Source organism: Salvia hispanica, chromosome 2 (assembly GCF_029641045.1).
Source record: "Salvia hispanica isolate PSC_SH4W2 chromosome 2, Shi_PSC_v1, whole genome shotgun sequence".
NCBI classification, from domain to species: domain Eukaryota; kingdom Viridiplantae; phylum Streptophyta; class Magnoliopsida; order Lamiales; family Lamiaceae; genus Salvia; species Salvia hispanica.
Window position 1 is genome coordinate 45,460,155 of NC_142693.1, and position 11,194 is coordinate 45,471,348.

Genomic DNA, 11,194 nt, shown 5'->3' on the forward strand with positions numbered 1-11,194 from the left:
ATTATCATATAAGCAGATAAAGCAGATAAAGCAGATAATACACTTAAAATAGATAAACACCAAATAAACAGATAAGTCTATTTAATGCATGGCATTTAAACACACAGGATAATTAACGACAATTATTTAATCTAGTCAAGGGAGAATCAATTAAATAATTAAGTTTTATATTGGATAACAATTATCCAAATTTATTTAGGATTTATCAAGATAGAGTTAACTATCTAAATCCATTTAGGATTATTCAAGATTTTATTTCGATAAAATCAAATCCTACGATTCAAGATAACGTTGATCTAGGATTATCATTATTTAAATCGTACTAGGATATTACTAGATAGAAACACTTCCATCATAATCCATAAGATAAAAATAAAATCCAATCAATAAAGATTTGTACAAATCTTAATTGTATTTAGAATAGACATCTAGAATATATCACACATTACTTAGGATTTCTTAGATAAATAAATATATCTAAATCCAATTAAATAAGGATTTTCTTATATATTATCAATATCCTAATCTATCTAGGATATAAATCCAAAAGATAAGGATAACTTGGATTAATATTTATTTTTAATCCATCTAGGATTTGTCTTAATAGAATTAAATCTATTCAAATCCATAGGATAAAAATAAATTATATTAATATTATTCCTAATCCATCTAGGATTTAATCTTGGAGTAAATCCACATAAATCCATAGAATTAGATAATATTATATTATCATTATTCAAATCTATCCAAGATTTATCTAGGAATAAATCCATATAAATCTATAAGATGAGAATAAAATATTATATTATCTCTATCCAAATCCATCTAGAATTTATCCATGAATAAATTCATATAAACTAATAGGATAAGAATTAAAATAATATTATAATTATTTAAATCCAACTAGGATTTGTCAAGGGATGAATCCACATTAATCCATAGGATAAAAATAAAATTAGATTGTCATTATCCAAATTTAACTAGGATTCATCTAGGATTAAAATCCCTACAAATCCATAAAATAAGGATAAAATCTATAATTAATCTATGATTTAATACAAAATAAAATCTTATATAATATATAAAATCCACAAAAAATATATTCAAATCTTATTTCCAAATTAATCTTGAATACTTTCCAAAATTAATTGCAAGGGTTAGGAAACCCTAATCAAATTTGGAAAGCGAAGTCACGGATCGAGGCCAAGCGACATAGAACTCGAATCCGAGAAACTGCCCGCGAAGGACTCCCACTCGAATCACAGCCGTTGATGCTCGTCCTCTGTAGGCATCGCGCTGCTGTGCGCTCACCGCCGTCGAGCACAGCTACTGCTGCCCGGAACTCCACGCACAGCGGCTGCTGCTGGACATCTCCGACGTTGCTGCGTCGATATCGCAGCTCCGGCGCTGCACTGCGAGATGCCGTCGCTGCTGTCGCAGCGTTGTCGCACCGTCGCTGCCCGTTTGCCGCTGCTGCTTTTCCGGCACTGCTGCTGTGGCGTCGCCTTCGCAGCGGCTGCGACAATAGCTTCCTCCGAGCCCGGAAATTGCCCAAGAAGGGCTCCTGCTCGAAAAGCTGTCGCCGCCGGAAAAACTGCTGTCTCGCTGGCAGATCTTCGATGCTGCATCTCCGGCGCTGCTGTTGAGTCGTCGTCGCTGCTGCGACGTCGACTTCACCACCGCCTTGCTACTGCCCGTGGACGAGGACTGCCAGCTTGCTCCGACCCCGGCTGCTTACGAAGGGCGCTGTCTTTTGAGCCTGGGAATCGCCCACGAAGGGCTCCCACTCAGACCGCCATCGCTGCCGGCATCCCACTGGTTTGTTCTCTCTGTCGCACGCAGCGATTTGAATCAAATCACGCACAAAAATGTACGAATTGATTCATGATTTATTAATCACCATGTAAACTTTGCATACATTAATAATAAATCATACATGTCATCATTACATATAAGTTCATACAAATTCACGCTAATTGGAAAAAAGAACAGATTGATTCTTGCGGATCCCAAAATAATATACGCAATTTGATAAAACCATCGCATATATAAAAGACATATTGCATTCATACAATTCACATGAAATTAATCCACATAATCAGAGCCAAAACCTGGCTCTGATACCAATTGCTGGGGTTTGGAGCCCCTTGCACAGCGGAAGACTTGTACGAAACAAATAAATCAGACACGGATCTATTTGACCGATTATGCGATTAATCAATTCACATGTTAAACAGATAATTGCATGCTACAACGCAAATAATTCATGCTTAAAGAAAGTAAATCCTAAAACATGATTTCTGTGGTTTAGAGTTACCGATTTGATTCTCCAAAGAATCGCCGATTGCTCGCGCCTTCTCCATGATGATCTTCAATACTAGACCACAGATCTTCTCTCTGGTTCCCGAACTGTATCTCGATATCAGGGTGAGCTGATCTTATCAAAATACTAGGACTCGAATAAAGAAGACAGAAGAAATCCTTTTAGAAAAGGGAGTAGAATTCGAAATTCTCCTCAGCTGGAGATTTTTGAAAATTTCGAAAATTACAAGAAGTAAAATTGTGATCTTTCTGTCTCCTTTATTCTCCTATTTATAATAAGTTCCTTTTGGGCCCAGACAGGGATCTATGGAAGGTTTTGGATATGGGCTTCCCCAATTAGCTTTTTACTAATTAAATTGAACCCACAATTTAATACAAGCTTATATTGGAATATTACGAGCAGCCACTATAGAAGTAATATTGAACTCTCCCCATCCAAATCTGAAATTACAAGTAATCCGAGTTTCCACTTTGTTTATTATTTATTTCCCGCGCTTAAGATATAAATGTCCATTAATTAATTTATATCTGCTATGGACTTAATTAATTAATATCTTATTAATTCCAAGAGTGGACTTAGCAAGAAACATTTATTTATTATTCATAGAGTAATAAAACTCCAACTGACCAGTTTTCCGAATAATAAAACCTTGTTCGAGCTCCTCTTGAGGACATTATAAAACGAGACTCACCTCGCGCACGTTTCAACATAATAGCAATCCTAGTGATGCACTTTTTATTTGCACTATAAATACCTGCAAGTATACAGAGTAGGTATAGTATAGCAAAAGGTTAGTACCGGGTATCGAACACGGGGAAGATGTACACAAAGTGTCTATCTTCTACTAGAACTCAATTACTATCTGGAGAAACAAGAATTTTTTGTAACTTTTTGAAAACAGTAAATATTAAAAACAGTAAACAACGAAATGCAAGCAAATCACGGAGAGAAAAGTATAGAGATAAGGGGAATTCCAGGGATGTGCTTTCGCTTTTATGGTTATACAAATTCCAAACTACAATACCCTAGCACAGTTAATACTTTGAAAGGACGAGTCACCTAGCTTATGCTCATGCGATACAAACGTTGATTACTAACATTAGGGTTGTCAATCCTAACACGTAACTCCAAAAAGCTCCTAAGACCCTTGAAAAGTCCTCACTCTCAATTAACAGTGCCGTTTTAAAGGAAGCTAACTGTAGTGTCTACTAAGTGGATCTAACTCGCTAGAACTCTGTCACAGTTATGAAGCAAGTTGTATTGAATCATACATAATTGTGTCACTCAATTATGAAGCATCATGATTAACTTAGGGAAGAAACAAAGTAAAAACAAAACGGATATTAAATAGAAAACGGAATTGTATAACCAAAGTTGCTACTAACACATCCCTAGAATCCTATGAGTTTAGTTACACATGACTGAATAAACTAAAAACATAGATTGAAGGGAAAGCAATCTGAACATAAAACTAAAGCAAATAAAACCCGTAGGTTGAATCCTTGTCGTTCTTGATGTTCTTGAAATCCTTCTTCAACTCCTTGCACAATTGAAGTACTCTAGCTTTTGATCTCTATGAATGTGTTCTTGTTGTCTGAAAAAAAACTCTCTTTTGATGAAGCTTGAGGTCCTATTTATAGGGGAAGATTATTCCTCATCATAGAAGGAAAAGATCTGCAAAATTTGGTAAATCTTGGAGCAAATCTAGGGCTGGTCGGATTCGCCGCCTTTCTCCGGCGGGCCGCCGCACCTTGGCCGGCGGTCGCCGCGTTGGAGTCCAGAGACTCTGACCCTTCGGTGGCGGACCGCCACATATCCTCCGGCGGTCGCCGGGCGAGACTCTTCTCCTAGCGTAAATTTCCGAGGCGGGCCGCCACATAGCTCTGCCCGCCGGGCGCCGGCGGTCGCCGTACAACTCGCGGCGGTCGCTGGTCGCCGTCTGACTCCAGATTTCCAGACTATGCGTTTTTACTCCCCTTTTCGGCTCAAATATGCACATTTCTCACAAAACACGTCAAAATACCAAAATGTATAGAATATGCAAATAATGGACATGTAGAGTGATTTTGATAACAAAAACGGACCAAATAATGGCCTTAAAACAGTGCAAAATCCGGACGTATCAACTCCCCCAAACTTACATTTTTGTTTGTCCTCGAACAAAACACTAAAGACACAAGAATAGACGCACGGAATGCACAAGGACTAGACGTCATAATTGCCTCAAAAGATGAAAGAATAGATTAAGCATGGATTAACACAATCAAATCAAGCAAGGCTTAATAGTGCACTTTCATTACAAACTCGTGGAACACCTTGAATTCAAGCACTCACATGTGGCAAACTTCCAAAGATGGGAAGTGTTCTTTCTCTCACTCTCAAAGTGTATAAAGGTAAAGTGTAAATCACTCAAATCATGCATCATGCAAAGTTTACCATAGGCTTGCTCAAAGTCTAATCCCTCCTCTACTCAATGTGATTAAGCATCAAAAGTCCGAAAGGTCTTTCTTTTCGGTTGTAACGTAGGCTCTTTGGTAGGTAAGGAATATTTGACTAAAAAGTGACTCAAATATAAAAATATCCCAAGTAGAGTTAGGATGACTCCACTTTTCTAAAACTTAAGGCACTTCTAACACTTTATTTTTCTCCTTCAATTTACTTTCAATCCTTTGATTTTATTTTCTTTTCACAACCTTTCACACATTTTTCTTTTTTTCTTTTTTTTTTTTTACACATCCTTTTTTTTTTTTTTTTCTAAGATCAAGCACATATTTGGAATTTTTCTCAATTTCACAACTTGTACTTTCTTAATATTAAGCACACTACTTTTTATACTTTCCTCCTTATCTCTCCAATTCCTTTACAAAAGAAGATAACAAAAACTATACTAACCCAAGGAATTGTCCCCCCATTTATTTTGGCTTCCAAAGAAAAGGCTCAAAGGCTCAAAATTGGCTCCAAAGGATAAATTTGAGAGGGTCGAAAATTTTGGATATAAAAGTAGCTAAGAAAAGACGGCCTAACATCCTCCTAAATCAACTTAAACACTATGTAAACTTAGGCAGACTAGGAGCAAGTTCTAGAAACATATACATGCATACAGATAAATCACACAAGAAAGAATTTAAGGCTCAAATCTCACAAGGTAAAAGCACGATTCAAGGCGAACAAGCAATTCACTAATTATGCACCTTTTCACCCAACCATCATATCAAAACGTTAAGCCACACTTAAACATAGATGGAATATAATATCATTGGCAACTCGGTCTAATGTGTCCCTAAGCATGCGTGTTTCTAAGTTCTTCATGTTATGTTCATGACATGGATTCAAGAAAACATTTTTAGAACACAAAAATCTCCTACGGGATTTTGGAAAATTAAAGCAAAAACAAACAAAAAGAAAACCCTAAACTCACGGTCCACCACTTCATCCCCCCAAACTTATTTACAACAAAGTGTAAAATAAGTTTGTAGAGTTGGTAGGGACGTGAGTATACTACTGAAAACAAAAACGTACCCTGAAAAATTTCGCGTAGAGGTTGAGCGGGGCGAAAATTCGAAGAATTTCAAAAAAATCGCGCTGGAAAATTGTGCCCAGGTGGCGGTCCGCCACAGCTGTTCGGCGGTCGCCGCACGTCAAAGATGCTTTCCAGCGTTCAGATGGCGGACCGCCGCAGAGCTTGCGGTGGTCGCCACGGAGAGGTCAGAACCTGCGAAAATTTTTGCAAAGCACAAAATTAAACCAAAACCAAAAATACTTAAAATTAAAGCAAAAATTGTTAAATCAAGGAAATAAATCGTCTTAAAAACATCCAAAAACATGGTACAAATGCTCATTTAAAGTCATCGAGCTTGACTTCTTCAATCTTGAGGAGGTGGAGGGAAACGGGCGCTAAGATCCTCGAAAGCTCCAACGAGGTACGTGATATCACTCCTCATTGTCTCTCGTTCCTCTCTAGCTTCGGCGGCCATCCTTCGGAGCTCTTCATATTGTTGACGCCGATGAACGTCTTCCAAACGTTGTTGCTCCCAAAATCCTTGCTCCGCCGTGCGCCAATCGCCTTGAGCCGTCCACCCTTGGCGGTTGTAGGCATTCTCCGCTTGTTGCTCCGCCCATCGATTGTCCCAAGCACTGGACATGTTTTGCATATAGGAGAAAATTTCTCCTAATTGGGCGGAGGTGTTGACTTGAAACTCCTCTTCCGGATTTGGCCTCCCGCGGCGGCGGTTCGCTCTTGTCCGGCGGCGATGTCCTTCCACTTCCTCTTCTTCTTCTTCCTCTTCTCGTTGTGGTTGGGATTGCGGTGGTGGCGGTGCTGCACTCCTTTGAGCTTGTGAATGCTCCGCGCCTTCTTCATAGTTATCAATGGCATCAAATGCGGAATCCTCATCGGGCTCAAATTGAGGAATGCGAGAGGGAATGTTCCTCTTTCTAAATTCCCCATTGACGGGGTTAGCCTCGATAGCTCTCCGGTGGGCGGGTGTGTCGAGCTTCCAATTGGCTTGGTTTGCCCAAACATCGACCTTGGTCAATTGCGGGAGTGGAACGGGAAAGTGATCCCCCGCTACTTGCATAAAATACCCTTGACCCCCATGATCGGTCTTCAAAAGCCCCACCGAAAATAGCACCTCATAAGTGATAAACTTTTCTCCACCATCCTCCGTCATACCGGCAAAAGAGACCCCCAAATGTTCGCCAATTGCCGTAATCAATCCCCCACAACAAATGACGCCCCCGTCTTTCTTCGTGATCCTATCCACATAGTAAGTAAAGAGGGTCCCATAATCGATTCCCTTCTTGTTGAGTAGGCACCACATCACGTTGAGCTCCGTTTGGGAGACACTTCCCCCATCGATACGAGCAAACATAAGCTGAGTCATAGCACGATGGAGGTACCTCAAGACGGGGTTGCGAATTGATGAAGACTTGGCATAGCCCGCTGCATGCTCTTGCTCATTTGTCATCGCCCCCCAAACCTCTGAAAATTCATATTCATTGTCCTCTTTGGGATTGGGGTCGAAGCAATGGAAGATCCCACTAAGCTCTTCCATGGTGAGCGAGTGCCAACGGTTCCCTAGGCGGAAATCAATGCTAAGTGGAAAATTTTGGCGGCGATCCTTAGTGACCTTTAGCGAGCTTAGGAACTCGAGAGTATACTTTCGAAACGATGGCCACTTCCTTTGGAACATGTAGACGAGGCCATTCCCATCACCCACATCGCACAACTTCCAAAAATCCTCCATGATCCCCAAAGTTTGGAGAGGAAAATCGTGGGGATATCTAGAAGGTGCCGTTTCTCGGGCCGACACTTTCTTCCACATAGCCTTTTGCTCTTCCGTGGCAAGGCTAATGCCATAGTTCTTCGCATTCTCCGGTTTCCCTTTTGATCCCATTATCCTACAAAAGAAATTACACTCTTAAAAGAGCATCAACAAGTGGGAGATCAAAAGTTCCCCCAAACTTGCATTCAACCAAGTAAAAAAAAATCAAGAGATAAGAACTTATATGCAAGCTTGGGTAAAATAGCATCCTAATTTTTAGCATAATAACATTTTAAGCAAAAACAACCAAATTAGGACACAAAAAATCATCCCCCAACGTGAATTCATCTCCCATGCAGAGACGTATCAACCAAATATTCATAAAATCCAACAATCTCTACAAAATCACAAATATTGCAATTCATGGAAGTAATAATAGCCTCACAATGCTATGAACATGATTGCAACTTTTAAACACTATAAACCAAGAGAGAATCATCATTCACAACTTAATAATCACCAATCAAGCAAATTTTAAACCATAGAATTCAAAAATTCATACACATAATCATCCCCCATCATGAATTAAGAGATTCTACCGAACAATTCACCCAAAATAAAGCACAATCCATGGAAGAAGTAAAGAAAAACCCAGAAATTGAGTTAGGATTCATACCTTTTTGTGGAGAGAATTTGTAGAAGAAGAGTTCTAGACTTTGAGAGAATTGAGAGAATGATAGTGTGGGTGTGTGAATTTGGTGATTTATATAGGTGGGGGTTGTGTGCAAGGAAGGAATTTGAGAAGGAATGTGAAAAGGAATGGAAAACATACCTTTTATGGTGGAAATCCCGTCTCTGGACTGCATGTGGCGACCGCCGCGTCTCTCGTGGCGGGCCGCCACACGGGCCTTCGTAAACAGCAATCCTGGCGGGCCACCGCGGCCCGTGCAGCAGTTACTCTGGCTCGCCCTAAGCCCGATCCTTCCTGCACATGTTAACACACGTGTGGCGACCGCCGTGCTTTAAGTGCGGCGACCGCCACCAAATTTTTTTTATTTTTATTTTTAACAGAACATAAAAAAAACGAGAAAATAAAAAAAAATAAAAGAAAATTGGGTTGCCTCCCAATAAGCGCTTTTGTTAAAGTCGTTAGCTCGACTTGAAGTGGCCCACTAGTTGGGCGGATCAATAACTCGAGTGTTGAAAATTGGCATAGGGAGCAATTTGGTCCCTAGCTTCTTCCACCACTTGTACTTCCCCTCTTTCGTTTTGATGACGTATATCTCGGGGTCCTCTTTGGGTGTTTTCTTTCTCTTCTGTTTCTTCTTCTGTGGAGCAGATGTAGAAGAATTAGCATCACCCTTTTTAGAAGAGTGTCTTACCTCTTTGACAATATAGATAGTGGAGGTTGAAGGATCCTCCGCTTCAAAGGGATCTTTGGACTTGGTCAAGTCGGTAGCCATGACTGCTCTGCACTGTTGTTCCATTTTTGCCCGCTTTGCCTCCTCAAACTTTAGCATTTCGCTCTCGATCTTATAGGTTGATTGACCATGATTATCACTGATTGTGATTTCGCCACGACCTACATCAATCAAAGCTTTGCAAGTGGCAAGAAAATCTCTCCCTAAGATTAGAGGGACGTTCTTGTCTACTTTCATGTCAAGCACAATAAAGTCGGCAGGAAAAATAAAATCATCAACTTTAACTAAGACATCCTCAATCATACCTACAGTCTTGATGGACGAGTTATCGGCCAACCTGAGTGTTACATCTGAAGATTTGAGTGGCCCGATGTTGAGCTTTTCGTAGTACTTCAGTGGCATGAGATTGATGGACGATCCTAAGTCGCACAGTGCTTTGTCAACCTTCCCTTCTCCAATTCGGCACCTAATGATGAACTGGCCCGGATCTCTTTGCTTCACTGCCCGTTCCTTTTGGATGATCTCGCTGCAATGATGCGGTAGCTTAAGGTCGGCTTTAGTCAGCTTTTTTTTCCTCATTACCGCCTCCCTTAGTAGCTTTGCATACTTTGGTATCTCCTGCAACGATTCAACAAGTGGAATGTTAGTATGGACTTTGCAAAACATGTTAAGGAATTGCTTGAACTGCTCTTCAAGCTTGAACTTCCTCTTTGGCTGAAAAGGGAGTACAATCTCGTTGTGCCGCACAAGCTCCTGCTTAGTGGACGATTCTGCCTTGTCAGTGGCGGGCCGCCGCAGGGTGTGCGGCGGTCCGCCGGCGACTGGGCAGTCCTGCGTGGTTGACTCTGCCGTCTCAGTGGCGGGCCGCTGCGGGGTCTGCGGCGGTCCGCCGGCGACTGGGCAGTCCCCAGATTTCTGCTTTGCCACCCACTTCTTGTTAATATCATCCACTCTTGCTGCTGCCTTTGCTCTATCCTCATCTAACTTCTTCTGAATTTGCTCCATTTGAGTGGTAATATTGGTTACAGCTGCCGAGATTGTGTTCATTCCTTGCTCGAGGTTGTTTATCCTTGCTTCGACCACTCCGATCTTGGTGTCATTAATCTTCCTATCTTGCGTAATTACTTCCAAGATCTTCGTGATTCCTTGTTCATACTTGTCTTCCTTCTTCATCGGCTCAACCACTCCTCCTTTGTTAACATTGAATCCTGCAGGGGGTTGCAAGTAATTATTGTTAGAATAAGAAAGATTTGGGTGCGGACGGTTCCCATTATAATTATTGAAATTACCGCCCCCCTGATTAGGGCGATAATTGTTATTGTAGTTTCTGGGACCGCCTCCTTGCACGTAGTTGATTTCTTCCACAGTTGATATGGCAGTTTCGGGTGCATTGACCGCCACTATGGAAGTTGCCGGAATTGGATCTTCCTTCCTCGAGATGTCCATTTGATCAATCCTGACTCTAAGTTCTGCTAACTCCTTAGCAAAAGAAATTTCTTCGGCCTCTTCTATGGCTGCTACTCTTCTCGTGGCATGCCTTTCCTTAGACCACCCCCGACTGTTGGTGGCGAACTCCTCGATCACCGCCATGGCATCCTCTCCTGTCTTTCTTAGAAATCCTCCATTTGCCCCTGAATCAAGCATAGCACATATTTTCTCGTTAAATCCATTATAGAGGATTCCTAACTAATGGTCTATGGAAAAACCATGGTTTGGGCACTTTCGAAGAAGAGCTTTGAAACGAGCAAATGCCTCATAGAGGGGCTCGTCATGGCCTTGTGTGAACTGAAAGATCTCACTTTTGAGCTTCAAAATAGTGCCTGGCGGGTAGTATTTGTCGAGGAAGGTAGCTACGATGTCCTTCCATGTGGAGACCTTTTCTGGTGGCATACACTCAAACCACTCTTTAGCAGAATCAATCAATGAGAATGGAAAAAGTCTTACCCGTATGGCATCTTCGTCGACACCATTTAATTTCAGAGTGTTTGCGATTTCCACGAATTTGGAGAGATGGCGGTTAGCATCTTCAGTCGCCCTACCTGCAAAAGGAGTTTGCTCGACCCTTTGGATAAGGGGCATGCGTAACTCAAAATTGTTAGCATCAATACGAGGGCCGTTAGGAAAAGTGATCATATTCCCATGATTGAACATGTTCATCACAGGTAATGTTTCTCTGTTCTTCTTTT

At 41.1% G+C, this 11,194-nt stretch overlaps 1 non-coding gene across 1 annotated transcript; it reads left to right on the forward strand.

The window, feature by feature from the left end:
* The first annotated feature begins 10,710 nt into the window (after positions 1–10,710).
* On the forward strand, positions 10,711–10,817 carry LOC148932508 (small nucleolar RNA R71). The gene has a single exon (XR_016136082.1). It is a non-coding gene; the product is annotated as a small nucleolar RNA R71 (small nucleolar RNA).
* The last annotated feature ends 377 nt before the right edge of the window (positions 10,818–11,194 follow it).